A 14,812-nucleotide genomic window follows, 5' to 3' on the forward strand; every position below is an offset into this window, starting at 1 on the left:
GTCTAATATGCAAGATACTCATCTCTCTTGCATAGAAGCTGCAACTTTTTGTTGTCTTATTTGTGTGTGTGTGTTAAATAAATATGATCAGAGTTATTAGGAATAAAACTTTGGATAGGATCTAGAGGTATTCATGGTTTTTCACATTCATGGGGTCTTGTGCCCCTAATTCCTGTTCAAGTTGAAAAACCACCTTGTATATATCTCTGTCTATATCTTGATCTATACCTATACCTATATCCATATTGATGTCCATGTCCATGTCTATGTTTATGTCTGTGTCTATCTAGATATAGATATTTACATGTACAAACATAATATATATATAGTGTATACATATTATATATATATATATATAAAACATACGTATTGTATGCTAAGCCTGCATCCACACATATCTAGCTTGGAAGGTCAAGGTCTGGTTGCAATCAACACAAATTCTAGGACTGATCACTCTTTGTCATTTAATTGTCTGCCATGTCCTTTGAAATGGACAAGGCTGTGTATCTCTCACCTCCAAAAAATTCAGTCCGTGAGCCCTACCAGATTCATTGTATCTCTAGTTACTCAGAACAATGAGGAAAGCGGGAAAGAAAGCACTGGAGAAGAGGAATGAGGGAAAGTACCAGTTCACCATTTTTTGAGAGACTTGCTCATCATTATCCTCACCAGCATTTGAATGCCTACTGTGTGCTAGATGCTATTAATGTAATGAGGTGGCTAGGGCTAATATACATATTACCTGCTCTCAAGTAACTTAGTTATGAGTTCATAACCTATTTCCCCTGCTAGATTGGTGAGGAGATTCAATATACACATATGTGCACACATACATTACTGTGCATGCACATACACAATATACACATATGTGGATATATATGTGCGACATAGGTTTATGCTCTCTCTAGATGATGATAATGCAAGGTAGTATATAACAGATGTCAGAAGAGTGGTATAGACAATAATTCCTATAAGGCTTGGAAAAAGAAAGCACTGTGGCCTGGGACACCTGGAAAGATCATTCACTGAGCAACTAGGACTTCCAAGAGTGTATGATTTCCCTAAAGGAAGCATTTCAGCCCCAGGGAATAGCATAGAAACAGAAAGAGGATCAGGAATGTGTTTCTTGTTCTCAGGGGATAATAAATAGGCCACTCTGACTGCTCTAGAATGGATTGTATAAGGACAAGTAAATGGCCCAGTGGACAGAACTCTTGGCCAGAAGGTTAGGAAGACCTGAGTTTAAATCTGACAGTACTATGCAGAATGGATTGGAGGCTGAAGAGATGGAAAGTGAGGGATAAATTAAGAGACTATCACACTAGGAAAGTGATGTGGACCCTGGAAAGAAGCAATGTGAAATGAATCAAGGAATCATAGTATCATTTACCTACAGCTTTGGGAGATCTCAAGGGCCTAAATCTCTTACCCAAATCCTTTCATTTTACAAATGAGGAAGCTGAGGCATAGGGGGGAGTTTCAGTGATCTTGAAGAAGGTTCCACAAGTCGTTAAATACCAGAGGAGTGATGTGAATTCTGGTCATAGGAGCATAGATTTAGAACTAGAAAGGACTTTGGAGGTCATCATGTCTGCTCATTTTACAAATGAGAAAATTGACCCTAAAAGAGGTTAATCACTAGTTACCAATCCAGGGTCACACTGCTATTAAGATCTGAGCTGGGATTTGAACCCAGGATTTACTGACTCCAAGTCTAGCACTCTATGTTCCCTGACATATTACTTCTCAGGTCTGTGGTGGGTGAAAGATGAAATGACTGAAGAAACAAAAATCCACACTTCCAAACATATTGATTTATTAAGCAATGCATGCCAATTGCCTAACAAATTGGGATCAGGCCCCTTACTCACCTTAAGTTTGAACCCCCAATACAGAGGGAGACACACTTTTATGCATTAAAAACAATCAATCAAAGAAGACCTACTAATTAAAGGAAAACAATCAGGATAATCTGATTTCTAGTTGGAGGAAAGATTAGAGACTTTCCAAGATAGGAGGGAGGTGCCAACAGGTGCTATTCCTTGAATTCAGAAAAAGAGGTGTCCCGCTGCCACCAAGTGTCTGCGAAAAATCAAGGGAACATGGAAACAATAACTGATTGATCAATAGGGGACCAGTTTTCAAATAAGACGTATGGATTGATTATGAGAAAACTCCTCACGTCAATCTTAGGATCTGACTGGGTTTCTGATCAGCATAACCTAGGGCTTTAGTTAAGAGTCTCTAAGCAGGAGGTAGAGGTGGTCCACTTTCCCAGTCATACAGGGCTAGGTTCAAACAATATAATATGGTTTTCTCCCAATTTCCTCAACTGAATAAACTTTTCTCACAAGAGAGAAGTTGGACTAGAGCCAGGAGTGGGGAACCTGCAGCCTCAAGGCCACATGTGACTTTCTGGGTCCTCAAGTGCGGCGCTTTGACTGAATCCACACTTCACAGAACATTTGTTTCAGTTTTGAGTTTGATTCAGTCAAAGGGCCACACTTGAGGACCTAGAAGACCACATGTGGCCTTGAGGTCACAGGTTCCCCACCCCATACTAAGACCTATAACTGAGTAGAAAGAGAACTGAGCAAGCTCCAGAACTGAGTCACAAGGTATAGTCAGTGTGGTTCATTTAGTTCCTACAATTAACCACTTGTCCTAATTCCCTCAGGTCTTTTGACTCCAAGCCAACCAGTATTCACATCTTGGCTCTGTCACTCAGTACCTGAGTGACCATAGTCAGAGTTGCTTAAGGTCCTTTGTAACCTGGGCTTCAGTTTCTTTCTCTGCATGATGAAAATCTTTGACTAGGCTGATCTCTGAGGTCATTTTCAGCTCCAAATCTATGTTCCTGGATTTACAGTTGTGGCAATAGGAATAAAAAAAGGTGGGGAGGTAATTACATAAGGGCCAGCTGAAGACTTTTCATGCTGGGAAGGTTGAGCTGCTTTGTACTGTCTGCCAACTGGTATTGGGCACCAGCTGCTACTACTTGCTGGTAGTGAGGGGGGTGGCACAGCGGCAGCAGCCACCATCTTTGGCATGTGATCCAAAGAAGGGCAGCTAAGCACAATCTCTGCTTGTGCATTCTGAACCCCACGGCTGTGTTTTGGCCAAGCTCTCTGGAAATTTCCCAGAGCCTATGTTGGTCTTTTAAAAATTCAATTTTCTATTTCTTTGCCCTGTGGTATAGCATTTGGAACTACATTATGACAGTAGCCAAAATTGGGAGCAATTTTCAACTCTTTCTCTAGCAAACCTGTTGGATATATGTTAGGTTTCCCAGGTACATGTTGGCATGAGTCCTGAGTCTTCATAGGACTGTCATTCCATCACACATCACTGATTGCAGAGCAGCTCAGAATCCTTGTAAACCAGTTACCATGCATTTCCTTGACATCATCCTCAGTATCTTATCATAACTAGTCTGTCAAAGGGACCAGCATGCTCAGCTCTCTCTAGGACATCTCCATCTGTATATCCCATAGATACTTTAAACTCACATATGCCTAAAACCAAGCTGCTTATCTTTCCCCATAAACATCTGCTCCTCTTCCTGACTCCATTATTTCTTTCAGTGGCACAAGCAGAGTCTACCACTTCTGAAATTATGATGTCATCTTTGACCCTTCCCTGCCTTTGCCTCTCTAATCCAATCAATTACCAGGCACTCTTAATTCTTTCTTTACAGTATTGTCCTCAAGTATATTTCCCCACCTCTAATCCAACTGCTGTGAACCTACTACAATGACCTGATAACTACCTACTTAGGTGATGGTAATAATCTCTTAAAAGATTTTCCCGTCTTGGCACTCTGCCTGCTCCAAACCGTCTCTTCTATAGCTGCTAAATTTTTCTCCTTTTATATCTAAACCTGGTCATGTCCCTCCTCTGCTCAAAACCCAGTAATGGTTCATTCCCTGTGGTTTCCTGAAGAAAGTTATTTTTATCTTCATCCAGTTAAGACCTTCCTCAATCAAATACCACTGGCCTTTTTTCATTCAGCTCTCCTTTTTATACTATGAACTTCAGTCTGATAGACCTATTTACCACCACCACCCCCATATTTTCTTGCCTTCACATCTTTGCTCTTACTATTACACTATTACTATAGTAAGAATTCATTCCCTTTCCCTAACTACCCTCCTCTCCACTCATCTGTTGAAGTTCTACCCATCTTTTAAAGGCCAAATTAGATGCCATCTCCATCAGGAAGCCTTCTCTGGTCTCTCTCCTCAACACCCTAATCAGTAATGGCCTTTTCCTCCTTATACCTAACACAAGCCATCCTAGTTTTCTTATATACTTACCATAGGCTACATTATTTTACATTATAAGTATTTGTGTATGTTTATGATGTTCATCTTAGGTAACCTTTACATCTCACCCTGAAACTACCACAGTGCTTCTCCATCGTGTTCTGTACACATCGAACACCCACAGCTTAATATATATTTGTTGACTCTGGATTTATTTAGAGATTTTAGATAATATGTATAGACTTCCCAGGAACCAAGGAATTCTGGGTTCCAGATTTCACATTGCGTCTTGCTATATGGAACCATCAGTGAAATATAACCATTGCCTGCCTCCTCCTTTTGGTGATGAACAAATGCTTTTGCTGAATCAACTAATTAACTGCAGATTGCCATCGTCAACTAATCCAACTGATTATCTCATACATTTATATCCTAAGATCATAAAAATAAGTTGATTAAGTCTGGTCTGGTGGTCTGGTCCACCTGCCTTCAAGGCAAGTGTGCTTCTAGGTCATCTACTACAGATAGTTGTCCATTCTGGATTGTTTTTGCTGTCTCTAGAGAATGCTGAGATTCTCCAATTCCCCTTAGTAATTCATTGTCATATTTTACGATGCTGTCTGTCAAAAGATCCTTCCTTAATCTCTCAAGTTGTCTCAAATTATTTGTCAAAGTCCAGGTCTACTAACGATATTGAGCACTGTTCTAACAGATAACCGTTACAAGAGTCTTGGTGTTGCTTCTTTCTCTTTTATTGTGTCTGATAAACTGGGACCATATTGTCCCCTGCCTGCACTGTAATCCAAAGTTTAGCACAGTTCTAAAATCTAATCTTAGTAGCCCTGATATAAGGCCATGGGCAAGTTGATGCTTTTGTGGCTGATAATTCTTTTCCAAATTAGGATGAGGAAGATGTTGAAGAATGACAAGCATCTCTTCTTTATCTGCCTTTTCCTTGAAAAACTCAATCTGAAAAAAAAAAACAGCCTTAAACTGCCTTCTCCTCTGATTTCTGTTCCCCATTATTTTTAGGAAACCAATTTTCTTTATCTTTTGTCACTCATAAGCACAGTATTTTTAAGAAATGTTTTAGTGCTTAAAATACCCAATGGTCCAAAGCACAATTTTTCTGTCTCTTCTAATTAGCTTTCTAACTTGTTTGTGCTTTTTTGAAGAGGGGGAGAGAAATAAAAGATCTATCTCAAAGTACATTTTCAGGCAATTTATATTGTTATAAACCTTCTGCTTATTGCTTACTGTAACTGTGTGTATCTGTGCGTAGCCAGCTGTATGCCCTTTCCCCCATCAAAATTTTAACAGGGCACAGATTTTAATTGCTTGTTCTCAGTCTCTTCGAGGAGGGTTCTTGAACATAAAATTCCAATCAGAATGCTTCCGGGTGTGTCATTTTGCCTTGGAGTCAAACTCCATAAACTTAAAGGGGATGTTATTTCCCTTAGTGGATTTTTATTTATTTTTCTGCATTTTGAATATCTGAGAGTTGGTTAAATCCTCCAGCCTTATTTGTCTGGTTGAACTCATATCCTTCGATAAGGATTAGGTCTCCAACAGTGTTCTTTTCCTCAAAAGACCCCACTGCAATTTTCCTCATTCCTTCCTCAGTTTTACAAATGAATGCTATTCCAATTAAAGCTTGAGTAATTAAAAGTCCTCTACCCTCCCAATTCTGACCTTCTTTGAGGCCCTTGTTATCTGTAACCTCTTTTCCTTCTAGTGCAACCTCTAAGAATGGTTTGACTGCCTCCTTTTGCTTCTTTCAAAATTGTATGTGCTGTGTAGGCCAAAAATATTTATGGCATTCATCAGATCATCAAAGAATAAGGTAGAAAAGAAGAATTAATGTAGAACATTCTACATACTGAAAGTAGTAAAAATAAATAAATAAATAAATGAAAAGCCCTAGGGTCACATGAGCAAAGAAATTGGTTCTTTACAGCTGCTGTTCAGCATAACAACTTAGTTTCCTGGAGAACAGAAAACACACACTGCCTGTCTTTTTCTTTTCCCAGATTTTTTGTTCTCTAGCTTTCATTTCCTTACAAAATTTAATTTAATATTTCCAATGAATGAAATTCTATTTTTCTCTCTATCCTACCTCTTGCCCCTTTGGAAAAAAAAAACAAAATAAAACCCTTGTAAGAAATATGCATATTCAAGAACAAAACCCATTCCCACACTGACCATGTCCAAAAAAATCTCTGTCTCATTCTGCCACCTGTTTTCATCATAGCCATAATGGAAAACAGTTTAAAATTATACACAAAACATTATTAAACTATGTGTACCCTTTGACTCAGCACTATTAAGCCTATACCCCTAAAAAGATCAAATACAGAGGAAAATGACCCATACGTACAAAAATATTTATAGCAGCTCTTTTTGTAGTGGCAAAGAATTAGAATCCAAGGGGGTACCAATTATTGGGGAATAGCTGAACAAATTATGATATATGTGAGTACAATAAAATACTATTGGGACATATGACACTGTGAAGAGAATGACTTCAGAGGATCCTGAGAAGACTTGTATGAACTGATGCAGAGGAAAGTAAATAGTATCAATAGAGAAATTTATGTAATTTCTAAGGACAGACAACTTTGAGTTACTCAATAACTCCAGCTTTCATTTCAGTTGAAGGGAGCTGTCAGTACCCTGGTGCCAATTTTAATCAAACAGAACCTTGTTTTTGTATCTGCTCATCTTTTGTGTAATAGGAAGATTGGAACTGGAGTTAGAAGACTTGGTTTTGAATCCTTGCTTTTTAAATTCCCTGGACCTCCATTTCTCCATCTGTTTAGTGCAATGATTGGAGCAGATCTCCAAGGGCTCTTCAGAGCCCTCTGTAAATCCTGTGGTTCTAGGATTTACAAAAATCCTGACCAGTATATACAATGAATTCTTGATCATGTACTTTTATCTTTTTTGTGGATTGGCCCTGGTAGGTTTTCTATATCAGCCCAGCTTCCACTGTAAGCTTTTACTTCAAAATTTCCTCATAATTATCACATGCTCAGAGAATGCAGACCAATTATAATATTAACCAGAAAACTGTAATTAGGAAAGAAAATCTGCTAGGGAGGGAACCATGAGCCACAGCTACCCTCCAGTGGCATGTAGCACTTTCTAATCTCACACATGACAGGGGGACACACATAGAACAAATTGTGCTACTGAAAAGTTTTAGACAAATCTAATCTTTTGTAATTCAATTAATTTTCCTATAAGTTTGCTTTTTTAAAAAATTAATTAACAATTAATTCTCTCTCCCTACTATCAAAGAAAAAAAGTAGAAGAAGAAAACTCTTGTGCCTAGTAACTGTAGTCAAACAAAACAGATTTCTAGTTGACCATGTAAAAAATGTATGTCTCATTCTTTATCTAATAGCTAGCATGTATATAGAACTTTAAGTTTTGCAAAATTTATCTCATTTAGTCTTCATTAACAACCCTATACCTCATGGTATTCATGTTGCTATTATTATCCCCATTTTAAGGAAACTGAGGCAGGCAGAGTTTAAATAACCTTCCAGGGAGCAGAATTCTGAGCTGAATTTGAACTCAGGTCTTCCTGATTCCCAGTCTAGTACTCAACCCACCGAGTCACTAAGCTGAGTCCATTTTCATTTCTCACATATTTTATCATAATTTCTGATTGACCTTCAGTTGACAATAACTGTAGATGTTAAATATGGGATTCTTGCCTAAGACTGAACTAGACCAAGAGGTGTGCTAAGACCAGCTCCAATGAGAGCTAATTGCTAAATTTTCTGGGTGAGCATCTTTGAAACAAAAAACCACTACAAATCAGGGCTTGTTTTATTCTTTTGTTAGTTGTCTAGACTTAATAAAATGATAGAAAAAGTGTCAATAACACACATTAAACTTAGAAGGGTGTGATGTGTACATGTAGTTTTCTGGAAAGTTGTTAAATATTCACCAGCATATCCTTGACTAGACTTCTTATGTCTCTTCCAAATCTGAGATTCTATGACTTCCAAAACTTTAACTATAACTTTTTTCTTTTCTTTTTTGGAGGCAATCAGGGTTAAGTTGCTTGTTCAGGGTGACACAGCTAATAAGCATTTGAGGTAGGATTTGAATCAGGTCGTCCTGACTCCAGGACCAGTGCTCTATCCACTGAGCCACCTAACTGCCCCTAGAATTTCTTTTCACTAGCCAATCTGTGATATTGGTAATGATCTACAAAATGCTATAATGCTCTGGAAAAAAACTGCTATTTAAGGAAATCATATGGTGAAACATTTTGAAATATAAATAACTACTGTCTAAATCAATGTTGTATACATTGCCATGTCAAGATGATGGACTTAATTAAAGGACAACAAGCCTTTATGTATCTCTCCTTAAGCATCAGAAGAAGGCAATATGAGTGGCAGGGAGCACTGGATAATCAGGAAGATCTGGGTTTAAATAAATGGCTAGACCATCTATATGACCTAGGGCGAAGCCTCAGTTCCTCATCTGAAAAATACTTCCCCTACCTTCCTCAAAAGATTCTTATGAGAATCAAATGAGAGAACTGAGAATGATGAAGTCTCCTATAAATGTAAGGGATTGATTATTGTCTAGTTTTTTTTATTTTTCTGGATGTAATTCATGAGCTCCTTCTCATTACAAAAAAAATTCTATATGCATTTATTAAGTACCTACTATATGCCAGAAGTCACATTAGGCTGAGGTATGAATATAAAATTAAAGCTATCTTTTTGTCCTCAAGGAACTCCCATTCTTTTGGGAGATAACATACATATGTATATTGTAATGGACAAGATAACTTTGGGAATGGAGTGCCTTAACAGGTAGTGGGATCATCAAAGGCATCATGGAGAAGACAGAGATTGAGCTAAGATGAACAAGGTTAGGGATTTTAGGAGGTGGAGTTAAGAAGAGAAATCATTCCAGGCATCAGGCACAAAAGATATATGTGAGCAACAGAACAGTTGGACTGAACCACGGAATGCATGAAACGGAGTGATAAGTCATGAGACTGGAAAAGTTAATTGAAAACAGGTTACCAAGAGCTTTGAATGCCAGACAGAAGAGGAAGGCAATGAGTAAGATTCATAGTAGATGTAAATAGGAATCAATTTATCATTTATATTGACCTCCACAAGAAGTAATGTAAAAGATCTGAGAAAGTATTTTTATTATTTGTTTAAGCAAGCATTTATTAAGCACCTACTGTATACCAGGCACGGTGCCAAATGCTTTACAAATATTGTCTCATTTAATTTTCATGACAACTCTGGGAGAACAAGGTGCTATATTTTCCTCTTTCTTCAGTTGAGGAAACTGAGGCAGACAGAGGCTAAATGACTTGCCCAGGATCATACAACTAGTAAGTGTCTGAGGCTGAATTTGAACTCAGGTCTTCCTGATTCCAGGCCTAGTTTCTATCCACTGAGTCACTTCCCTGTCTCTCAAGGACGTATACAACCAGAACTAGAAGAAAGCTCCTAGCAGAGCAGATACAGCACATCAACCAAGTCATAGAATTTCTTTATTATGAGGGACCACCATCTAATCCACCACACCAAAAAGAAAAAAAGAATGTGATCTATATTCTGCATGGTGCAGTGCGGATGTGAAACGCAAAGAGAAATAGGAGCCATTAAATCTAATGTAAGGATCCTTGCAAGCAACATAATGACTTAGAAAATCACATTAATCTGTAACATTATTATACTAATTAATGACAGAAAACCACATAATTAGTTCTTTTGTTTCTATTCATTTTGTTAAACATTTCTTACTTACATTAGACTTCACTTAGGAGGGTTGTAGGATGGCACCGTTTTTGATAACTTTGTGTAGAATCAAGCAACCCTTGTCCACAGACTTCTCGTGGAGGTCTGCCCACTACCTCCCCATAAAGCATATTGTTTCAGTTGCGTCCCAGTCTTCACGACCCCATTCAGGGCTATCTTAGCAGAGATGTTGGAGTGGTTTGCCATTTCTTTCTCCAGCTCTTTTTACAGATGAGGAAACTGAAGTAAACAGGCTTAAGTGGCTTGCCCAGGGTCACACAAGTAGTATCTGAGTCTGAATTTGAACTCACAAATCTGGGTCTTTCTGACTCCAGACTGGGTGCTCTACCCACTATACTACCTAGTTGTCATAGACTGTAGGCTGTGGCTAATTGTTAGGAAGTTTTCCTTACATCAAGCCTATTTGTCTCTCTTCAGTTCTGTTCTCTGTACCAGTTCTGACCTTTAATTCTAAATAGAAAGACATAGATAATAATGCTAATTACAGAAAAAATAGACATGAGAATAACTCAGAATGAGAAGGCATGGGATTGTTGCAAGATCCTATAGGGTAAAGACTGGGTTTTTTTTTGTCTTTGTCTCACCAGCATCCGGCACCAGTACCTGCAGCATAGTTGGTGCTTTCAACAAATTCTTATTGATTAATTAATTAACTCATTGACTCAACTATGAGCTCACAGATCCAAATAAGAAGCTGTATCACACAGTTAAAGTTCAGTTTCCAGGGTCTTTGCCCCTTCCTTCATCACTCTGTTCTATCCACTTGTCAAATTGTTCTTCCTAAAGCACAGGTCTGACCATGTCACACTACACCTATTCAATAAACTCCAGTGGTTTCCTATTAGCTTCAAGTAGTAGTTTTAAATTTTAAATACTATTTGGCTTTTAAAGACCTTGAAACTTGGCCCCTTCTTACCTTCCCAATCTTCTTACATCTTACTCCCCTCCATCTATAATCCAATGACACTGGTCTTCTGGCTGGTCCTTACACATGACTCTTTAACTTCTGATTTGGGACATTTTCATTGGTTAGCCTCGATGCCTGGAACTCTTTCCCTATTCATCTGGCCTTCCTGGCCTCTTTCAGATCTCAGCTCAAGGCCCACCTTCTACTAGAAGCCTTTCCTAGTCCTCCACAATCAGCGCTATCCCTCCAAAATTCTTTCCAGTTTATCCTATATCTGTCTCGTTTGTACATGATTATTTACCTGTCATTTCCCACTCTTCATTAGACTGTGAGATTTGCCTTTTTTTCACCTTTCTTTGTATCCCCAGCACTTAGCACAAATCCTGGCACATAGTAGGTCCTTAATAAATGCTTGATGGCTTAAGTTGACTTAAGCATAAATGATTTCTTATATTAGTCCTTCTATGACCTTGGTAGTTAGTGTTTGTAATAAGCCCCTCTTCCCTCAAATCTAAGTCGTGTCATCATTCCCTAATGTCATGGTCCTCTTCAAGAATGAAGGATAAACACAACAACCTAAGAAGACCCATCATCAGAGCCATATACTTTGCAATGTCCCCATTTCCCATCTTGTTGTTCAGTCACTCAAAATGTCTGAAATTTGACCCTTCACTGAAGAGGAAAAAGGCATGTGGCTTGCCTCAGAAATCCCTGTCAGTTTGTGTAATGATTAGAGCCTAATTATGACAAGGTAGTTGAAATCTATGCTATAAGGTCACCTCATAATGAGGTCCTTCAAATGATTATGCCATTAAACAAAAAGGTATAGCATGTGCAGTAGCCACACCCCAGTAAAACCATCTCAGCAGACAGGCTAAAAGCAGGTTGAGGGTAACTGACTGGTCTCAAATCTGTTGCTGATTTGGGAGGGGGGGGGGGTCTGCCCCATTATGTGAATTCTTCCCCCAGTAGAAGAGGCAGGTAAGAACAATTTTGTTCCAACAGTCATGAAGGTGTTTTAAGCAGGTGCTACGTAGAGCTCAGAGCCTGCTGTGGAATCAAAGCATCCACTGCATCCTGGGCTTTGGCTACTCATCTTAACTTTTGACTTGCCACTGAACTTTGATGACTCAGAAAGAGAGAATGAGACTGACCACTCTGTGCAACTCTTCCTCACTTAAATCCAATTTACATGCAAGTCAAGACATCACCTGTGCTGCAATGGTTCCCTTCAAAAATGAAGGATGGACAAGACAGGCTGCCATTTTACCATAGCATCACAGTGAGATTTCTATGTACTGGGCTTTATTTGAGAGATGAACCTTGATTTGTAAATTTGATTGAGTTCCCCCAAGTCTTACATAGATCCAGGAGCAGGATCCCAATCTTCCTGTATTTCAATCTAGGATATGACTAGCTTGCCTTTGAATGTGATCAACTGGTCCTTCTCAAGTTAGAGACTTTTGCAGATCAAGTGTGTACATACAATTAAATGGACTAGACAGGACTGGGAGAGTTCCTGAACCTCTTAGAAAGTATGCAAAAATAATCCAAAGTAATCCTGCTCTCTCAAGAATAAAATGGTTGAACCTAAATGTTGAAAAAATACAATGGCAAACCTTGGTTCTAGAGAAGAGATGTGAGAAGGCACTTCTCTGCCTCTGCCCACCTTCATTTTCTCTGTAGAAGTGGGGAAGTATGGGTGCTGAACACTGCATATGACGTCAGATCTTTTCAATATGTTGGTTAGTTTTGCTGAACTAGGTGTTTGCTCTTTTTGTATTCTTCATTAGAAGGTATCATTGCTAGGATGGGAGGAGGGAAAGGGATATATTAAGAAATGTCAGTGACGTAAAACTGAAAATATTATAGAATTTTATTTTTAAGAAGTAATCCTTCACAAGAGAAAAAGAAACTAAGTCAAAGACAGAGATAGCTGAAGGCATATAGGAGGGCTAGAACAGTTGATCTCCTATCTAATGTAACAGGATAGTGTCTTCCTTCATGCTTCTGGGTCCTTGACAAATATTAATACAGCCCACATGCCATATGGAAACCTAAAAAAATCCATTTTTTCCTTACCCTAAGAAAACTTTTAACTTAGACTGACCATAAATTATGTCCTCTTAAAAAACCTTTTGTCCTTATATGAGATTGGTCCCATAATCAATTTTTTTTTTCTCTGCAGTGCTTAAAGTGTCCATTAACTAATGCTTAACTGAATTACAATGGAACAGCTACAAAAGGAAGTGCGTGGGCTCATCTCCATAAATATTAAATGAATTCCTCATGAGCAATGACTGCAATTACACTGAATTCCAAATGAATTTGTAATAATTGGATGCTTAAGATGTTATAGAAGATTCCATTTTGGAAGACAAAACTTTTGGAGAGTGTTCAGCAACCACCCTATCAGTCCTTGCCAAAGTCAGATAAAGAAGCCAATCAGTCATGTTTAATCAGGAGTGACTGATTCAGAAACATTAGCTCTCAGGCTTTAAACATGAGTGTGTGTGTGTTTGTGTGTGTGTGTGTGTGTGTATGTATATATACATATATGTATGCATATATATGTATACATATATATTGCTGATCATGATGTTTTTCTGAAAATGCTCTAAATGATGTGATGGAAAAATTATTTGAACTAAAAAAAATTGAAAATTGTGGCTGTTAATATTTATATGATTTAGATGATCATATCAATAGGGATTGTAGATTTAGAATTGGAGGACCTGGAGGCCATGGAATTCAACCTTCTCATTTTGCAAATTTGGGGCAAGCAGATAGCACAATGGACAGAGCAGTGGGCCTGGAGTCAAGAAGATCCAAATTCTGATCTGGGCTCAGTCACATAGTGGCTATGTGACCCTCTTAACCACTATTTGCCTCAGTTTACTCATCTGTAAAATGGAAATAATGATAACATCTACCCCACAGAGTTGTTCTGGGGAATAAATGAGACAATAATTGTGAAGTGCTTAGCACAGTGCATGGCACATAGTACATACAATGTAAATGTTAAGTATCATTATTTTTGTCATTATTATTGCAAGTGAGGAACTAAGATTCAGAGAGGTTAAGTGATCTCCCTGAAGCTGTCCAGGTTCTAAGTGGCAGGTCCTGGACTTCTTTATTTCTCCTGCAGAACCTAGTGTGACAGTGCTTTCCTGGTATATAGTAAGAACTACTAGGCTATCTGCTAACTGATTTTTGTCCCTAGTGATAGAAGCAGGCAAGTTACTTGATTTAGCCCAGTCAACCTCAACGCTATTAAATTAAAATCCTTAACGCTCAACTGTGATTACATCATCCCTTTGTTCAAAAGTCTTCAGTCCGTCAATAAACATTTAAGAGCCTGCCATGTGGCAGGCAGAGGCATGGGGGTGGAGGGCAACCATGGGATGTTGGAGAGTGATGGAGAGGTTGAGAGGAGCCACTGTGCTGAGTGGATTAATTATGGATACCCAAAAGGATTGCCTTGCAGCATTGAGGGTCCATTTGAGGTTAGGTAAGATAAATTTATAGTGGACCTAGTCATAATAGCTTCACAATTTCCTCCCGCTTTGTTCAGTAGTATATGTAGTGGGCAGTGGGAGTGATCCAAGGCTGAAGTTTGACAGAGCAAGATCAGTGACATGATAATGGGGCAAAGAATTCAAGAGAAGACAGGGTAGCATTGAACTGGTTCACTAAGGGGTCAAGCTGGGAAGAGTGTAACTAGTGCAGTAGTGATAGCTTGGGAAAGGACAGAGGGACAGGGTGATTAGAGGTCAATGGGGAATATAAAATAGAGTTTGGGTTTGGAAGGCAGAGGGAGAAGTGAATGA

General features: G+C 38.6%; 1 protein-coding gene and 1 long non-coding RNA gene across 3 annotated transcripts in view; both read left to right on the forward strand.

The window, feature by feature from the left end:
- Positions 1-14,812, forward strand: part of SH3RF3 (SH3 domain containing ring finger 3) — a 617,431-nt gene that overhangs the window by 572,001 nt on the left and 30,618 nt on the right. The window lies entirely within an intron of this gene.
- LOC140512612 (uncharacterized) lies at positions 373-13,441 on the forward strand. The gene is made up of 2 exons (XR_011969852.1): positions 373-11,963; positions 13,171-13,441. It is a non-coding gene; the product is annotated as an uncharacterized lncRNA (long non-coding RNA).

Source organism: Notamacropus eugenii, chromosome 6, assembly GCF_028372415.1.
Source record: "Notamacropus eugenii isolate mMacEug1 chromosome 6, mMacEug1.pri_v2, whole genome shotgun sequence".
Classification (NCBI taxonomy): domain Eukaryota; kingdom Metazoa; phylum Chordata; class Mammalia; order Diprotodontia; family Macropodidae; genus Notamacropus; species Notamacropus eugenii.